The 7,961-nt window shown below is 44.8% G+C and overlaps 1 long non-coding RNA gene across 1 annotated transcript; it reads right to left on the bottom strand.

The window, feature by feature from the left end:
* Positions 1–627: 627 nt before the first annotated feature.
* Positions 628–6,602, bottom strand: LOC135989981 (uncharacterized). The gene is made up of 3 exons (XR_010606363.1): positions 6,515–6,602; positions 2,445–2,530; positions 628–754 (listed from the first exon to the last, which is right to left on the bottom strand). It is a non-coding gene; the product is annotated as an uncharacterized LOC135989981 (long non-coding RNA).
* Positions 6,603–7,961: the final 1,359 nt, after the last annotated feature.

Genomic DNA, 7,961 nt, shown 5'->3' with positions numbered 1-7,961 from the left:
GGCCTCACCACAGAGCTCTTTTACCTCAGGGATGTCACATGCATTCAATCATCTTCTAGTAGCCACCCCCAGTTCTCCCAACAGCTGCACACAGAGGAGAATACCCAAAGCCATGACTCAAACAGCAATAACAGTTCAAAGATCCCAAAGTCTAATTTTCTCTGTCATTTGGGGCTTTTTCCCAAGTCTGCTGACTGCCTGGGACTCTTCCCACTGACCTAAAAGGTCAGGGATTGGGCAAATGCAACTAGCCAGGGACTGTGTCCCCGCTGAAAGGCAAGGCGAACATCTTGGGGCAGGGTGGACTGGACTAGCTCCTCTGAAAATGCTCCTTTTTAAATTAGTTCCTCTCACACTGCTCTTTATGCCTCTTGCTCTCACCTGGTCTGTGAATGGGGTCTGTTACCAACATACCAAAACGTGCTTGCTTGTACAGGGTGCAGACCTGCACCCGTTTCACTGCCAGAGGCATGAGCCCACCCTTCCTATTGCACACATCTGAGATGGCGGGAGGGGAGCTTGCTCAGGCATGGCCGCCCTGCGATCTCTGCTGCTGCTGACGTGCTCCTCACCACCATCAAGCACAGCAGTGTTGGTTCAACCTGCTCACTCACCTCCTGTGCCCCGGGGAGCAGCCTCAGCCTCTGGTGCAGGGCTTCCAGCAGGCAGCCAGTCTGTCCCAGCAGCCCCTCCAGCTCCTAGGGTCACCTCTGCTTCTGTAAAACCAGCTCCTTTCTTCAAGACTGAGGATTTCCTAAAAGGGAGGAGCAGGAGAGCAAAGAGGTGATAATTCTGTTTTCGGTTAACTCCATCCCTCCTGCCTGCAGCCAGGGCTGAGCTTTCATCTACTTTCCCCAGCCTTTGCAGAGCAGATCCTGGCAGTCCCTGCCCTGTGCTGGGATCTCTGCTCACTACGTGCCATAGGGTTAATTCCTGCCCTTCCCCTCCTCCCCACCTCTTGGGCCACACTGCACAACCTAGTCCTCCACCATGGCATTAAACTGTTCATGGAGTTTGGGTTAAAAAGAACAGAGAAGGAGTTTTGTGGGATTTTGTTTGTTTTCCAATAGGAGAAGCCATCTCACAGCCTTTCACTGGTGATGCTTATTGTAGCGCAGTCCACGCGGAAAGCCGAGCGAGGGCAGAAGAGCAAAAAAGATAAAAGCAAGAAGCTGGATCCAAGTGACAGGTCCTGCAGAGCAGGCGGATCTCACTCCGGGAGGTCAGCTCTCGATTAGAGGGGAGCCTGCCTTTGGCAACGATATTAAAGACCGTCCTCAGGAGAGGTGATTTCAGCTCCTGGCTCTGACACACACCTCCTGCCTGACTTGGCCCACTCACTTAATCTTTCCCCCTTTCTCCAATGGCAGCAATGTTTTTTTTACTCTGTCTTGTCTATATATACCACAAGCTTTTTGGAGGAAGGGTAGGGCTAGGCATGTGCTTTCTGGGCTTTGCTGAACCATGGCTGTGATTTCCCAGATCTGCTGGGTACGATCCTAACGTCTGTCTTGCTGGCAAACCATAAATGCCCTTTCAGCCAAAGAGGATCTTGGCTCCGCTTATTTTTTTTAAAACCAATTAGTTATTACAGACATGTCTCAGCTATTAGCACATCGTTAATCAACATATCACAAATACAGCAGCATTTTTGCTATTTCAGGCCCTTCTCCAAGAGACTATTCTAATTGTTGATGACTACTTCACCTATATTATTGTGACGTGCTTTCTTGCTGTGTGTTTATGGATACAGTTTTCTGCCACTCGCCTCATGGAAAATCTTATTTTGTCAAAAAAAGAAAATACATTTTTATTAGAAAGGAATTTATCTTTATCAGGGAAGGGTTTTTTTCAGGTCCAGGATAAGTTTCCTAGTTAGACATAAGGAGCACAGCCCAGAGGATGCAGTGCTAACCTGGGAAGCAGCAGACTAAATGTTGCTTTATGTGTTTGATGAAAGAAAGCAGCACTTTAAAGGCAGCTTTCCAGACCCCATGAAGGGTTGGGATTTATTAGGTTATTCGCTCTTATGAGTGCCATTCTCTGCCCCCATTCTCATTTGGGAGAAAACCAAAACTTTTCCAGGAATATTTATGAGAAGGCTATTATAATCATGATACAGAAAAACTGTACTACAGGCAAAACAGCCTTTGGTGTTGATTAGCCTTAATTATAACAGTGAAATGAAAATACTGTTGCCACTACTCTGAGCCACAGTGGAAGCAGTGTAAGGTGTATTTGGGAGGCCTGTTTCACAGCTAATTTTCCACACCTGCCTGTTGCATCTCCTCTCTATGTTACATTTCAAGCAAGATGCCTCAAGCCTTGGCCTCAGTTTCTTTATTCCAGCTGTGGGAGAGAAAGACAAGGATCTTGTTGGTAAGTGTGACCTTACACCAAGCAAATCCTGCATCTTTCTCTTTGGAAAGAAGCATTTGGCTCACCAGTTTTCAAGCAGTTATTCTCCTAGTTTTTCAGCTTTCTCCTCCACTTCACTGTTAAATATCTCATGGTTAATTTCAATTGTGACCTAAAAAGGAAAAATAACTACATTAATTAATTTTTGTATTTCTTTCCCTGCTCCTGAGCCAGCAGGCGAAGCTTTATGAGCTGACATTTTTTCCCTCCTATTGCCCTCGTGCCCTGAAGTTTGCAATAAGCATTTGCCTCAGGATTTCGTGCACTCGGCCCACGAGAGGTGCTTGGTCTCTTACACTACGCACATGATGCTGTCCAGGTCTGCACACTGTGATTCCCAAGAAGAGCGAAGCCAAGAATTGCATCTCAGCTGCTGATAGGCAATCGGTTCCCATCAGCTTTCCAGCACGCATCCCCAGAGAGTGATTCAGGGCTTGAAAACTCGTGCCAAAAGCCAATGGCTCAAGACAGACAGGAAACAGAACGGTTTCTATTTAACAAGGAGAATACTCCTGAGACAGGCTGGGATGAGGAGGAGGAGGGAAGTGCCTTTCCAAGACTCCACCGTGGAAAAGGAGGAACTCTTGGTGTTAACAGGGCTGCCTTTTGTCTCCTTCCCCCTTGACTTCTGCAGGTCCTTTAAATAGAGATGAATGTAAGCGACAGACAAAGGAGCTGATTTTGCTGCCCTCATATTTCAGTCTCCATCACCATAATCCCAAGGAAATCCAGATTAGCACCTTTTCAGCAATGTATACATTTATAACAGGACCCTTGAGATACATTGCTTCTTCTGCCATAAAAGCAAATGTCAGCTTGAGAATAGTTAATTCTATTGACTAGAAGGGAGTAACAGCACTTAATTTTGTGCGCTGGCAACACCTAACCCTTTAAATGATATCAGATGGGCATGAGTCAACAACTCAGCCCTGAATAATGTGCTGCTCAGACTGCCTACAAATATATTTTACTTTTCCTCTTTCACATAAAGCTAGCTCCTACAACAGCTACACACAGCCAAGGGGTCTGTTGGGGACAGACAGACATACGCCTGGAACAAGGGGGCACTGAAGTAGCTGCATTCCCTCTAATCTCTTCCTGCCAGAGGGGCCACTAAAAATACAGTAGCCACGGAGTTGCTTTAGCTCTCATTATGGCTGGGTGGTGCAGGAGCAGGGAACAGCAGCCAAATTCTTTATATTTCCTCAGTCTCGGCTGAAAAAAAGCTCCAAAGCAGATGATAATTAAGCCCTTAATATTTCCAATAGATTTAAAATATGGCTATTTTTACCACACAGGCACGCAGAGCCAGGGACACACACTGCACACAGACAGGGAGCGGCAGCTCTGTTCTGCCTGCCTAGACAGCTGCAGTCTTTACAGTGGTACATCTGGGAGATGGAGAACTTAAATGAAAGTTGGCTTTAGTGGAGTTTTCACTCAAGCTTTAGGATGTTGCCAAGCCAGGTGATATTGAGAATATTGAACTATTTTAATCAGCTACAGGAAAAAGCTGTATTACCTCTTTTTGAGGGGGCACAACAATTTCTAGTTGGGACTCAAGGAACAGGTCCCAGGAACGGTGAAAGTGAAGTTCAGCCTTTCTCCAAAAACTGGGCCCAGTCAAACATGCTTAATGGCCCTCTGGGCTAGGAAGCAGCAAGGAAGTGATGTAGCATCATACTCTGGGCTGTCTTTCCTCAAGCCAATGGAGAAGACAACCATAGGCAGCTGGATCAGCCTGTGATCACCACTGAACTGGTGAATGTATCCACATACTCGCTAGTGACTTGAGTTCTGTATATAACTCTGCAGCCTAATGACAGAGATTTCAGGGCCAGCGTTGCTACTGGTGGGAATTTTAGCAGAAACCCATTTCCCTTAAGACCAATGTCACTGTCTCTGCTTTAGAGCAGAGGCCATTCACAAGAAGTCCTGATACTTCAAGACAAAGTTTCCTTTAACTCAAGACCACATATCTGAAAAGTTCATCAACTTTCATTCAGATTATTTCTTTTATATCTTTTTTACACGATAAACAGAGGCAGGAACATTCAGGCAAGTTCACAACAGCTTTCTGCTCCCACATTGTGTGCTGAAATTAATGGAGAAAACTTTATGTTCATTTAGAGTCTCTTGATGGGATTTTCTTTCTTATCTTTAAAGAGAGTTCAGGATGGTGAATACCGAAATCTTGGCTGCATCTGTGGGACCTTACAAAACTCCTGTTGTTGCTCTAAACCTGACCCATGGAAATTGAGATCGTTCACCACTGATTTCAAAAGAAGTGGAGTTCATAGGGTGTTTTGGAAAAATCCCATCTTACATCTCACAGCTGTTAGGGGTTTATGAAAATCTTGTCCCATATCACAGGCTATACGTAAGAGATGAGATGTTTCGAAAAACGTCCCGTGGAACCTGGGAATGACAAGGAAGAGGCTGAGATGTGGTTAGGCTAGAAACTGCCCATTCCTCATCACACATTAGAGGGTAATGAAGGTCTATCTTGCACCACAGTGCACAGCAGAGAATAGAAGCTGTCAGGGGATTAACATGACATCATTTTGCAACATGCAACATAAAAATTCTCAGTAAGTGAGCCAGCAGAAATCAGTCTTTGTGTCAAATACTGTATGTTCTGGGGCAGGGTGACCAGCTCAGCTGGGAGTCTAAGTTTGGTGACTGACTCATCTCTGTCTCAACCTGTTGAATGGGACCCAAAGGTTTTCCCACTTGCTTTCACAGAAATAGATACACATATAGCAACTCTGATTGCAAGGCAAATTTCCTTCTATTGCACCTCAGACGGGGCCAGGTGGCACCACAGAATATTAATCCGTCACAATGTATAGTCAAAGAGGCACAGTCATATTTCTTAACATTTGTGCTTTTTTCCTGCCCACAGACCACGTCTGAAAGGCATTTAAGATTTTCTCCATTAGTCAAAGATTGCAGCAAGTATCTGACAGACTTGCACAACGGTGAATAGCAGCTCCGTGAAATCCAGCTCTCAGAGAGCTGTGCATGTGCCGTACAATCAGTTTGTGCATCCACAGGAGATCTGAGCCTTCCATGCAAGAAGCAGACTCATTGCTGCCTGAATATGCTGGGAAATCCCAGAGCAAACAGCAGCCACCTTAGGAAGGGGAGGATCCACGTTGCTGGAAGTCATCTGGCCCAGCACATAAAGGAATACACAAACAGGCAAGAAATCCCCAGGGAGCTGTGGCTGGCACAAAACTTCTCACTATTATCAGCCCTAAGGACAGAGCTGAAATGAATGAGCATAGTCCGCTCATGCAATAATGTAATGTAACATTGTCCATGCAATAACGGTGCTCTGAGACACTGTGGATGGCACATGTGCTCCCACCTGGGCCAGATTATCCCACCTTGCTATAGGATAGTCTCTCTCCTGCAATTTGCTGCTACATTCTTGTTGTCCTCCACACTTAGCTACTTTCCACTACAGCTTTGACACCAGGCACTGCATGTCCTTCAGTCATAAATTCAGAGGCCAGAAGGAAGTGTCACATTACCTCAACCAAACACTGGCTTTAATTTAATTATCCTTCATCATGCCTATCTTTCGCTCTTATACTGAAGTCCACAAGGGGTGGAGAACCTACAAACTGGTGAAAAGAGCTATAGATAGTTCAAAGAGTCAAATGCAAAAGAAAGGTCAGTAGAAATGTCTTCTTGTTTTACTCCAGGGCTAAATCTCCATCCTGCCATAATATTATAAACACACAATTGCTTTGGAAGCTGGTAATCACTGACTCTGAGATCCACAGACAATCACAGACCTAAATAAAGGCAAGGCAATGTGTCTTTCAAGTACCTCAGCAAAGGAGAAAGTCTAAAGGAAGAAGCAGGGTGCAGGCATGTATAAGAAGGAAGACAGAGCTTTTAGGGCACAGAACTAGCTGAAGAGAGCTGGAGATTTCTGACAAGGAAACTGTTTGTTTCTTTTGAGATCATAGCAACAGGACATCACGTACATGCTGTGTAACTAAATAATCATTTTTCCAAGGAATAACTCTCTCCAAATAATACAATCAATTTCTCCTCTTAATGGAAAAAAACCTTTACGTACCTGCCAGGCCAGAGGGACAACACCATCCTCATCCAGCACATCTTCTGTTTTTCCAAAAGCATTTCCCAGCTTTAATTCCAAGGCGGTGCCTCCTCTCATCCAGATAGTTGAGCAGCCTGTTCACGAGATACATAAATCACAGATAAGCAGGTGACCTAGCCAGTTGTCGGACACAATGCAAACCCCATGGTTGTTTGTTTTCAGCCGCTTCCTCCAGACAATCCCCACGGCTGCTGCTGGGCACCGATCCACCAGCTCCTGACCCTTTTTCAGCTCAGATACAAGCCATTTTCCCACAGTCGCTTTGCAGGTAGCAGTTAACTTTGCTCTGGTCTCCTTTACCTCTTACAGCCCAGCAACCTCCTAAACCCAGATTAAGACAGGGAATTTCAAGAGCCTAGGAACTCTGCTCCAGGTGTTGACTGGCTTCAGCTTCAGGGACATGTCATCGGAAAGAGTCCCAGGTTACTTCCCATCTTGTAGTGCAGAATGTATTTATTCTCTTCGACCATCTCTTCTCCCTGCAGAGCACAACTGAAGTTATTTATACCATGCTGTACTATGTTTCCCCGAAAATAAGCCCTACCCTGAAAATAAACCCTAGCATGATTTTCCAGGATTTTTGAGGATGCTTGAAATATAAGGCCTACTCCAAAAATAAGCCCTAGTTACAGTTCATTAAAAAAGTCAATTCAAATAGTGTCCAGGCAGCTATACATGCAAAAAAGTAATATGTTTTGGAGCAAAAATTAATATAAGACCCTGTCTTATTTTCAGGGAAAGAAGGTAGCTGGGTTGCAAGAAACTGAAGCACTTCAAACCTGTGTGCTACTTGTATAACACACAGAAAATGTGGCCTTCTCCAACACTAGCACTTCAGCGGGGAAATAATTGCTCCATGCAAGTGCTTTGTCCTACTAATTAGCTCCTTCACTGATTAGCAATTTCAGCACTGGCTCAGAAGAAACAAAAGCAGAGACTAACCATAGAACCAAAGATGAGCTGGTGTAAGCTGGCACCATTTTGTTGCTATCAGTCTTGATATCCAGTGAAGGGTCTGTGTGTGCAGGGAACACGAGGTGTCACCAGCTATCCTGAAGCGGGCAGATAGCAGAAAACTTCCCAACGGGAAGAACAAAGTCGTTATCAACAATGGTCACACTCCCGTATATTTCTGTCTGGATTTCTTCTTTCTTTTCCAGCTTCTTTTGGCCTTGCAAGCAGGAAGAAATAAACGTTATAGCTATCACATTCTTTTTTCATTGTATCATTTCAAGTAGTTTACTTCAAGGGCTTCTTTGGAAATACTTACAGAGGTGTAATTCTCATTACAGACCAAGCAGCTGTGACCCTGCTACGTAGGAAAACTCAAAGTCACACTAATCAGAAGCTTAACTGAACTCTTCTGCTCAGCCTGGAAATATACACTCTCATAGGTGTATCTGTG

This window comes from Caloenas nicobarica, chromosome 6 (assembly GCF_036013445.1).
Source record: "Caloenas nicobarica isolate bCalNic1 chromosome 6, bCalNic1.hap1, whole genome shotgun sequence".
Classification (NCBI taxonomy): Eukaryota; Metazoa; Chordata; class Aves; order Columbiformes; family Columbidae; genus Caloenas; species Caloenas nicobarica.
This window is presented reverse-complemented; position numbering and strand designations above follow the sequence as displayed.